The sequence below is a fragment of the Mixophyes fleayi genome, chromosome 9, assembly GCF_038048845.1.
Source record: "Mixophyes fleayi isolate aMixFle1 chromosome 9, aMixFle1.hap1, whole genome shotgun sequence".
In the NCBI taxonomy this organism is placed as follows: Eukaryota; Metazoa; Chordata; class Amphibia; order Anura; family Limnodynastidae; genus Mixophyes; species Mixophyes fleayi.
This window is the reverse complement of record NC_134410.1, coordinates 118689055-118701071: the sequence shown is the minus strand read 5'-3', so window position 1 is coordinate 118701071 and position 12017 is coordinate 118689055. Positions and strand designations below refer to the sequence as shown.

General features: G+C 42.1%; 1 long non-coding RNA gene across 1 annotated transcript; it reads left to right on the top strand.

Moving 5' to 3' along the window:
• Nucleotides 1-5342: 5342 nt before the first annotated feature.
• On the top strand, nucleotides 5343-9826 carry LOC142101699 (uncharacterized). The gene is made up of 3 exons (XR_012679133.1): nucleotides 5343-5436; nucleotides 5914-6004; nucleotides 9560-9826. It is a non-coding gene; the product is annotated as an uncharacterized LOC142101699 (long non-coding RNA).
• Nucleotides 9827-12017: the final 2191 nt, after the last annotated feature.

Genomic DNA, 12017 nt, shown 5'->3' with positions numbered 1-12017 from the left:
CTCCTTCTAAGGCAACATTGTGAAAAGGATACAATGTGTCTGTTTCTATTTTTGTGGTGTTTCCTTTAATTTTGTTGCGGCGCTGTTGCTTAACAGTGTGGAAACTACACAGACAGTAATAGCACCAGCGCCACTAAAACAAAGCATTCATCAGGGGCTGGCGGCAAATTTTAGCCCGGGAGCCGAGACTCAACTTAGGAGCCTATTAGGAATATTTTAAGGGGGAAAACCACAGGTGACCCAGCCCAAGCAAGACCGCTAAGGGACCAGGGAGGATCCCCCAGCCCCCCAGCCCCTAGCATTCATCCTTTCCAGAAATATAATTTGACATTGTAATAACTCCTAAATGAGAGTAAAAAGGACAAGACAATTAGGGTTATTACGAACTAGCCGTGCAAGATGTTTGCATGCGACACAATAAAAACTACGTGAGCGTGGGTTCGCAATGTTGTTTATTTTTTAATTCTTCATATGCACCAAATTCTTTTTTTAATATAATATATACTTAATTTTTTTAAATTAAACCTTTTGCCATTTGATTTATTTTCATATGTTTCAGAGTTTTTATATTGTAGAATTGACTACTTGTATGTTCTACTACATTTCTATTTGGAATGTGATACTGTTCATAGTGCCTAATATTTTTTATTGATGTAAACACTAACCATTATACCAGTTTTCATGCTGGGGTATTACCAGGGCGGTCCATACTATTGGGAGATGTCATTCCGTGACCGTACACACAGATTGTGCCTTGCAATAGTCTACAACTACATTGTTTACACAACAATCTTACTATGTAACTGCAACATACTGAAAAAGAGGGTGGGGGGTTCTAAACTATTATTTTTATTTTTTTGCTTTTAGTGAAATCAAGTAAAACTAAAAGTAGAACTAAAAATAATTGAGTTTTCTGGGACCTAAAATCTATATATAAAAATGTGTTTTTAAATCTCCATTAAATATAGCATCAATTAAAATGAGAAAAATAACTATTTGGTCACTAAAATTGTTGTTTTAAGAGAGCATATACTTGAATTGATTTAATTAGCGTAATGGATTCTGTCATTAAACAAACCTCTAAAAAGAGAATATAAATAACCAAATTATATATACAATTACCCTGTGTTTGTTTATATAGCTGCTGGCACTACCACCGGCAAAGCCTAGTGGGGTGGCTTAGGGCACCATGGTTTAGGGGGGTGTCTAAACCATGATGCCCTAAGAGTGTGTTGGTGATGGGCTATGACAAGGGAAAAAGCAAGGGGGGGTCAACTTGTTTCATATTTACCAACTTTTATTTAACTCCCCTGCACGTAATCCCAGAGAAGGGGTGCAAGTGGCAAGTGTGGGGGGTGTAGTGACATAATTGGCATCATAGACTGCCACATCCTCTGCTGTTCATGTCACCGTGCAGTGAGGCGATAATGACACGAATCGCTCAATAACCCTGGTGACGCTGCCATGATGCAGACTGCCTGTTATCCAACCCCCCTCCCAATGTGCATACCAGTGGGTGGCAAACGTTCACCTTAGTTCTACTATGTACAGTAGCATTAAACAGGACATACCTCCCAAGCAGGCCAGACAGGTCCCTCCAATCCGACCTCCCCCACCTAAATCAGGACAGTCTGGAGGAAGATGAGGCAGAGACTAGAGACCATAACATGTGAATTAAACTAGTACATGGTTGTGTTGTGCTCAACTCTTAATAAAGTTCACAGGCCTTTGATGTTTAAGATTTTGATCGGTCTCCCAATTAAACCCCTGAAATCACTCAATTATTTAATTTTTGAACATTTCATTGGTAATCATGTCTTCCTCTCAAAATGGTCTAAAAAAAAATAAAAAATTGGTGACTATGAAGAAATTTTTAATAAACTTTAAAACTCTTTAGGAAGATAAGTTTGTGAATTCCCTTCCATTCTTGTTAGACTGCCTGAGCTCATACTGTACACCGCTGCTGCTGGATGGGTGTTGTGGGCCCACAGAACAGACAATGTTCCTTGTATTCATTTCAGCATTGACCTCGCATTCAAGTGGGGAGCAGAGGTTCCCACGAGTCCGCCGCACACAGGAAACGCTGCACACAAATAGACTTCTCGAGGTCACAACGCTGGCTAATACAGAGAGCGTGTATAATCAGGAGATGATCACGGGATCTTACGCTCATACTGGTAACATACATTCATTTTGTTCTTATCTGGACGTAGAGTTTGATAGCAGAATAATCGCACCAATAAAACCAACCACAGCGCTTTTCAAATGATAGTTCTGCTTCGTGCAGGGTGATTAACAGATTAACTATTTTACCAACTCTTCTAACGTGACTTCGTTTTACATGGAGAATTTGCAATTGCAATAAATGACGGTCAGTTTCCTATAAAATAGGTTCTAAATGCAGGAAGATATGTCTGTGTGTATGTATATATATATATATATATATATATATATATATATATATATATATATATATATATATATATATATATATATATATACACAGACATTAATATATGGCCTGAATAACACTAACCTTACTACAGAAAATTTCTCCTGATACGATTCATGTGTACACACTGTACAAGATTACTCCATAGAATGTTTCCCTCTTCCTCTCCCTACTGTTGGCGGGGGCTGTGGGCACATGGTACTCTGCTTCATATTTGGTGGACTTGCCCAACAATCACCTCATTCTGGGACTCCGTCCATAGTTTCTTTAAACACTCTATTTGAAGCTCCCGTCCCGAAAGGCTCCCTGGGTATTCCTTATGTGCTACCCTCCCCAAGACTTGGACAGATTCTCCAAATAAATTATTCTGACAGCTGCCAAATCAGTCATAGCCCACAATTGGAAAAATACCTCACCCCGTCTGTTTTGGCCCTCAAAAAGCAGATATAGCACATGGCTGCCATGGAGTAGATCAAATACTACCTCCATGATAGAGGCCATGTCTTCAACCAAGTATAGGCCCCACGGCTAAGCGAAGAACACACTTTTCCCCTCAACCTACCGCTTTCCCCAGCCTGACCCATGTGCGATGACCACCTGGTATACACTCCTCCTGTTGCTCTTGGCTCTTTATACCCTAATTGTTCTCTGAATATTCACACTAACTTTGTGGTTCCCCCCTTCCCCCACAATCCCTCTTGATCCTACATCCTACTCTTAATACCGCTCTCTAGACCGTAAACACTGGTCACTTTTGGTCTGTTTTCCTCGAATACGATGTATTACAATTGCTGTTTTTGTTTCACTATGTATGTAACACAGTATTATTGTTCTACTTTCTGTATTTTCTTTTCTGACCATTGTAAATAAAAAATTTAAAAAAAAAAAAAGATTTACAAGATTTACCGTCAGATCTGTCCTCTTCATCTGTCATAACCATCTGCTGAAAAGATTGTGACTCTGTAAATTCCATAGAGATCTATGGGCACTGCTGGTCCTGAGTGCGTACACACTGCAGGATTGGACAGACATTGTTCTATTGTTTACCGAGATATTTAGTCCATGTATAAAATCCAATCAAATGATACGATGTGCTTTGGAACGATAATTGTTCATTGGTGGACCGTACACACAAATGCCATGTCTGGCTGAATGGTCGTTTATTGTTTGATTGGCCCAATTATTGGGCCAAAAATTTGTAATGTGTACCCAGCCTAACAATGATCTTGTCCCCCATAGCGGAAACCTTATTTTATATATTCAGTTCTGATAAGCTGCCAAGATGCATGAATCTATAATTGTCTATGTAAAGTGGCTATACAGATAGATAGATAGATATAGTATGTATTATATAGCAGTTTGTAATTCAGGTTCAATAGTATTTTATCAAACTACTTATTTGCCAAGTGTCTCTAATTTCCAGACCCGTCCAATCATTTAGGTGTACTTGATGCCTATATATAGTGGAGGCTGTCATTGTAGTAATTAGTAAAAATCAGTGAAGGCATAAAATGACTGAATTCAAGAGACTATAGTCTACCCATTGAATAGGGAGTAATGACATTGCTGAGGCACGAGGCACCATTGTAGATCATACGTATTAACATTCCAGATTGGAAATGTGGGCCAAAATAGACCACGCCCCCAATCTGAGCAAGCCAGCCTCCTATTTCTACTGAGGCCAAACCCCTTTCCTGATTGATCACGCCCCTTTCAGGCACAAACAAGTCAGGACTGTATGGTGTAATCAATGGGTACACTTTACAATTGCCACTGGAAGTATACCTATTATAAAAGCGAAGTATCAAAAAAAAATAACAATTATACCAAACTTTGCAAATCATAGGATGGGTTTTGTAGTACACCTTGTTTTGTCCTGAGTACCTACCATGTGCTATATGCTTACAAGTTTCTAATCAGAAGTGTCTCTTGCTCGTCATTTTTAAATGTTGCTAACTTTTAACCCATCGTTTTATCTGGTATAGGAAGTGTGGTTCATGTCTATGCTATAAATAACCAAGCTAGAATCGCCAGCACTTATTGCTGAAAGGATCATTTCTTGACATCTTGTCTGAAGGTTTACAATGTCCCTGTCACCTCCCCGATCCCAGCCAGTGACTGCCTCACTGGGCATTGCTCACATCTCAAGGTTGGAAATGTGGAGTGATAGGATTTTATTGTTTTACTGCTGGAAGGACAAAGGATGACATGGGGTGACCTGCATCGTAAAGGAGAAGTACACACTTATTACGTTGGGGCCCTCTCGCTTTTTAAAAGTTAAACCTAAATATTCTGTGCAGACAATCACGCTTTTATATATTTGCACATGATGTATTTGTGAGGCCCTGAGTCATATTGAAGTTGAGGTTAAACATTTGTACGGACAAAGTTTGCACAGGAAAACTTCTCTCACTTTTCATTTGATGTGTGAGGAAACTGTTCCAGACACCTAGTTACAGATGAGTGCCTAATACCAATATATGGGACAGGTCGTAAAGCTAAAGCTCTTAAAATCTCTCTTTTAAGGTTATATCCATATCCTCACGTTCCTGGTGATTTTGTGATATCTCAGGATATCTGAGCAGCTGGGATAAGTTTGAATGAAGGAAAATAGGGTCACAGGAAAATGTCATATTTTCTTAAATGTCATACTTACAGGAGTCATGTTCGATATGTAAATGAAGGGAAACGTGACATGTTGTGTGTAGGTAATATCATCTTTGTAGGACATTGTGGTAAGGCGTTAGGCCAGTGTAAATAAACCCTGACTTGAAAGGTGTTTGAAAAGAGGAAAAATAAAAATGAAATTTGCATTTACACAGATTTTCTAGGTCTGCTGCTACAGGAAGTGGAGCTGTGGGTACCTGCAGCATGATTAAAATGTCCTATAAATCGAACAGTATTGTTCACTTTTGGGAGTCCATTTCATATTGAGAAGTGTCCCATTATTTCATGCCCTCCCAGCAGACAGAAGCTGATCATTCGTAAGTTTGCCATTTCTGTTGTTTATTCCTTTTTATTTTACAAGAAACTATTGTATTGTATCTTTTTGTATCTTCTTTTTGTTAATTGTTTTCATCTTAAGCATTGTGGATTTATTTTTCATGTTAAATTACACTTAAGTTCATGTCTCTGTGTTCTTACAAATTCACATGTCAGACTTCGCTTGGTATTTGAACATTACATAGTTGAAACAGAGGAGATCATTTGGTTTATGATAACTCTGGGTCAGGGGAGGTCATTTGGTTTATGATCATTCTAATCAAAGGAAATTGTGATAGGAAGCTTTTGGTTCTACCGTTAAACTAATCTAAGAGTGTCGGCTCTTATCAAACAAACTTGGAGGTGACATAATTGGTAAGTCAAAGTTAGTTTGTGGGACAGACCAGAAGAGTTTAAATCACTTTAATCCAACCAGGTTGGTTTTTTTATTAACCTTTTGTCACACACATGTCATGCAGGCTGAGATGAGTGTTGGACCCTAGTACACGACATCTTGAAAAATGGGTATGATCTGATGATGCCCAACATGTGGAAGCATTGTTGCAGCAGGTAAGGATCTTTAAGAGATACCAGCCAGGGTTTGTATAGACATGGATCATAGTTCTTTTCTAAGACCATTGCCAGATACTCCAGGATTTCCCGGTTAGTCCCGTAGATCAGACCTGGCCCACCTGTGGCTCTCCGGGTGTTGAGAAACTACAAGCTTCAGCATGCTTTGCCAGTAGCCAGTTGATAGATAGCAAGGTATGCTGGGACTTGTAGTTTCACAACACCCGGTGAGCCACAGGTTGGCCAAGCCTGTCGTATACGTTTTCAAAGCTCCTTGTGAAGAACTATGGCTATTCCAGAAATATGCAACCAAGAAAACTGCAAGGTAATCTTACAGGAAGGTGGCAAGTGCATGCAAATTACCTCTGAACGTGATTTTGCACGTGATTGGTTAATTCTGAATTTTTTTTTATTTTCAGTTCTTTTTCTGAAAAATTGTCTTCACTTGAATTCTTTTGGTCACAAGGTTACGTTCAAGGTGGAACAAGGTCAGACACCTGCAATTTCAATAAGGGTGTGTAGACTTATATCCACTGTATAACTGTTGTGGAGGGTTTGAGGGTGTTCAGAGATAGCTGGTAAGGAACATCTCATCCATGATGCAGGATATAGAATGTAAGTAGAACCATAACTGGGGAAAAATTGGGTCTGGTTGGTTGATTAATGGAGTATATTCTTGGAAACAGATTCAACTACTCAAAAAAACAAAACTATGGCCCAGCATTCCGATTTACTGTCTGTAATAGTATTATTTATATAACCCAAAATTACAATAAAATTTAAACATACCACTGATTCTTATCTATAGTGTATAATATACCATTGATTCTTATCTATAATATATAACATACCAATGATTCTTATCTAGTGTGTGCTGCATGAAAGAAGCACTAATATAAGGCAGGAAGCTGTTCATGGTATTGTCCCAGTGGTCAAAAGTCCACAACTAGTATTAGTACCTCTGAACAGTATTAAGGGAGGTTGAATATGTGAGAGATCCCCTTTGCTTCAAGAATAGGTCCTTGCAGCCGTCTGTTATAGTGTGGTTGGATGTAAATAGATGTAACTCATTCTTTTCCTAGCACTGCAGCTTCTTGGTGTGGCTGTAACCTTCTGAGATGGAATTACAGGAGAATGCTTCTTTCATTGTTGTGACCTTTATCGGACCTTATCCCCAGTCTGTTCTTAACCTCCAGCATTCCAATAAACCTGTATAACAAGAGACAAGAGGTCTTCACCTATAGCAGCCCTTATTTTCCTTAGAGCGCTTTGTGCTCAGCCATACTCTGTTGACCCCAGGTCGTGTGTGCACTAGTATAGGTTTATACATGGATGGGTGCAAACAGAGAATGTAGGAGACTAAAGTCACAAATGTAAATGAAAATAATAACCTAAACCTATCAGGAGAAGTAACATAAACTGGAAACGGATACAACAGACAACCGGGGCAGGCGGCTAATCAGGGCCATAACTAGGGCTGTGCGACAGGGGCGACCGCCCAGGGCGCAACGCTGAAGGGGGGCGCAATTTAGGAATATTTTAGGTTAATTTGGTTAAAATTGAGGGCTGGGGGGCGGCATTTGTCTTTCTGGCCCAGGGCACTAGAATTGTAAGTTACGGCTCTGCGGCTAATATAGTTGTGAAAGTCATAATCTGTGGTCTGGGCGAACAGCAGTCAAGGATATAAGTGGTAACAAGCGAAAGGTCTGTACGGCGGTAGACAGGATCACCAGTAACACGCAAAGGTCAGTACAGGCTGCAGACAGGATCACCAGTTACAAGCTGAGATCAGTACAGGCAGCAGACAGGATCACCAGTAACAAGCTGAGATCAGTACAGGCAGCAGACAGGATCACCAGTAACACGCAAAGGTCAGTATGGGCAGCAGACAGGATCACCAGTAACACACAAAGGTCAGTACAGGCTGCAGACAGGATCACCAGTTACAAGTTGAGATCAGTACAGGCAGCAGACAGGATCACCAGTAACACGCAAAGGTCAGTATGGGCAGCAGATAGGATCACCAGTAACACACAAAGGTCATTACAGGCAGCAGACAGGATCACCAGTACCAAGCAGAGGTCATTACAGGCGGCAGACAGGATCACCAGTACCAAGCAGAGGTCATTACAGGCGGCAGACAGGATCACCAGTAACATGCAAAGGTCATTATGGGCAGCAGACAGGATCACCAGTAACACGCAAAGGTCATTATGGGCAGCAGACAGGATCACCAGTAACACGCAAAGGTCATTATGGGCAGCAGACAGGATCACCAGTAACACGCAGAGGTCAGTATGGGCAGCAGACAGGATCACCAGTAACACGCAGAGGTCAGTATGGGCAGCAGACAGGATCACCAGTAACACGCAGAGGTCAGTATGGGCAGCAGACAGGATCACCAGTAACACGCAGAGGTCAGTATGGGCAGCAGACAGGATCACCAGTAACACGCAGAGGTCAGTACGGATAGCAGACAGGATAAATGGTAAGAATCCGAGGTAAGTACAGGCAGCAGACAGCGTAAATGGTGACAAGCAGAGATCAGTACAGGCAGCAGATAGGTTAAATGATAATAGGATGAGGCAGGCAAGACTAGTCAAAACAAGCAGGGGCAATAACGGGCAGACAATAATACGCTACAAAGCACAAACACTTAGGCAAGCTAACATTATCACAGGCAACAAATAAATGGCACCGACAGCCTAATAAACACACTAAGGGCTGAACTGATGCGCTCATGAGATTGGTCCAGACACCACTAATTAGTCAAATTAAGAACCTTACACATACCCGCCAATAGTCCTTCTTTCTTTAGGACTGTCATGAATATCTGGGATCAGAAAGGGGTGAAGCCTATGTATTTGGGAGGGGTGGGGGGCTCACCAAACAAGGGTATGGTGCTGTTGGTTCAGGACATGGCTTGGGTAGATCAAAGGTGTGGACAATGTTGTCCAGAGTTTCTGGCAATAAAGGAAGGTTGTTTTTTTTTCTGTATAAAATTACATTTGAACTTTTATTGCTCTTTTTTTCCCCTCCCACATTAGTGGAACTGAAAGCCCACATATATTATGGATCATTGCCGTGTATTTATTGTGTACTACTATAGATGTCTTGTACAGAACTGCAGAACTTTTGTGGTACAATATAATTAAAAGATCATAATATACATGTCCCTTTAAAGCCAGTGCCATGTGTGTCTGGCACTATGGGTATTGTCTCACATTTCCATTTTTTTCACAGCAGCTAATGCAAAAGGGAGCTGGTGCTCTGTCAGCGAAAGCTGATTAACAATTTGAAGGAGCTGACAAGTAACTGATATCTCGTTCTACCAGGACAAGCAGGTTTCCTCTGCAGAGCCCCCCTGTGTTGCTCATGGGTGAAGATTTGGGATTTTAGTTCCCAAATCTGAAATTACTGACGGGGCTATTTGGCTGACCAAGTTAAGAATGATATTTAAATTTGCCTTACACATGAAAATGGCGCTGTTGAGTTGAGTTTTTACATTGGCGCCTGTATATTTAACAAGTACTTACACTCTTTATATACCTCCAGCCAGCAAACATTTTTGCTTTCACCAATCTTCATACTCGGACAAGCTGGGCAGGAGATCGCTGGATTGGGCAAAGGTAAGTAGTAGTAACAGATATATAATATATGTATAAATAAATAGAATATGTTCTAGTATGTATGTCTGTATATTGAGGGGGGCAATGTCCAAGCTGGCGCTGCCTGTGATGTCGCTGCTTCATGGCGGTGACAGACTGGGAACGTGACGCTGCGCTGTGATGTCCGGCCTATCGCTAAAGCAGCAGCTGCCAGCACAAGGTAAGAAGTATGCAGGACAGGCTGGTTAATTTAAATAACTCCACCCATTTACCCACTGTCAGCCAATGAGGAAGGGGGTTATTTCAATATAAATCCCCAGGGCGCCAGGAAGGATAAAACCACTGAATGAGTGGCATGGGGGTGTTACTCATATTGTGAAATAGACCAAACCTTCAAACCTTTCCCCAGGTGGTAAATCATGCAAAAGTGTACATGACTAGTTCTTTTGTTTCTGTTCTAAGAAACTGCTTTGCATTTATATTTCTGTACACCTATTTGTTATACCCATTTTTATTCAATATGCATTATCATTATTTGTCATGTAATAACATTCTGCTGCCATCTAGAAGGTAAGTTCTTGTGAGCAGGGACCTCTCTATCCATTGTGTCACACCTGCAGCCCGTTCGTCAACCTCGTCTGTTATGTTTTATGTGAGATTTGTATTTAATATTATATGTGACTCTGTCTGGCGCAGCGGGCTTTTCTGACACCTAATAAATGGTGACGATTGTGTTCTTAAAGAATTTAAATGTCAAGCAGGCTAAGTTTTATAACGCTACATGTAAGGCAGGGGATTGTTTGGTTTCCAGTAACTGTTTAAATTGAGTTTCATTTTGGCGTAAGTCACTGAGTAACTGAAAACTTCCTAAGAGCGTCGAAGAGGGTTTTTATGACACACCAAGTTGTTTTGTGGTAACACTTTCCCACCCACATTTCCTGCATAGCCAGGTATCACCTAGAGCAGGGGTAGGCAACCTGTGGCTCTCCAGGTGTTGTGAAACTACAAATCCCAGCATGCCTTGCCACCTATCTGCTAGTTATCTACAGGCAAAGCATGCTGGGACTTGTAGTTTCACAAACACCTGGAGAGCTGCAAGTTGCCTACCCCTGACCTAGAGTTATACAGATGCTTTATGCGCTCATGCTGCAAGTTCGCTCATCTGAATCTTTTGGCTTAAATTTTAAATACAGCACACAGCTGGCCCCTTACCATCATGTGTTCGTATCGAACGCAGCAGCTGTCATCCTAAATTGCAATAAACAGTAAAAGTACTTCTTCAAATTCATTGGAATATATGACAAGACCATTAGTCCAATCTCACTTTATAAACTCTTATCAAAGCCACGATTGAACGTCTGGCTTTCAGTGGGGAGAGGTCTAGTCCCCTCTGGGGAATCTTCCCACTTCTGTAATTATGTAGTAAACAAGCTTCTGAATGGCATGTTTTTTTGGCTGGAAAAATGCAGTAGTGTGTGTAGGATCTGTGTAACACTAGTAGAACTGCATTGGGGAGTGGGCCATTGGAGACGTACATGTGTACTAGCCACTTAATCGTACCATATTCTCTCTTCTCTCTCCTACTCTCAGCCTCTCCACCTCCAGGGGCTGGCTGACATATTTTATCCAGGGCAGTGAGAGTCAGCTCAGCAATTTATTAGGAACATTTTAAAGGAAAAAAAATTGCACCCACTCCTGTCTCTCCCCTCGATCTCTCTGCCCTGCTCCTCCTGTTTATCTCTCTCTCCCCTGTTCCTGTCTGTCTCTGCTGCTGCCTCTCTCTCTGATGTTGTTTCTCTCCACTACTCCTTCCTATCTCCTCCTGCCTCTCTTGTCATGGACTCAGCAAAGTCTTACACCATGTCTGAGCATCAGCTTATATAAGTACTTCTATGACTATTTTCAAACCAGTAAGTTTATGACCAACGCTCCCCTCACATGCCCCCCAGCTTACCAGCGCTCCCCTCACATGCCCCGCAGCTTACCAGCGTTCCCCCTCACATGCCCCCCAGCTTACCAGCGCTCCCCCTCACATGCCCCCCAGCTTACCAGCGCTCCCCCTCACATGCCCCCCAGCTTACCAGCGCTCCCCCTCACATGCCCCCCAGCTTACCAGCGCTCCGCCTCACATGCCACCCAGCTTACCAGCGCTCCGCCTCACATGCCCCCCAGCTTATCAGCGCTCCGCCTCACATGCCCCCCAGCTTACCAGCGCTCCGCCTCACATGCCCCCCAGCTTACCAGCGCTCCGCCTCACATGCCCCCCAGCTTACCAGCGCTCCACTCACATGCCCCCAAGCTTACCAGCGCTCCCCTCACATGCCCCGCAGCTTACCAGCGTTCCCCCTCACATGCCCCCCAGCTTACCAGCGCTCCCCCTCACATGCCCCCCAGCTTACCAGCGC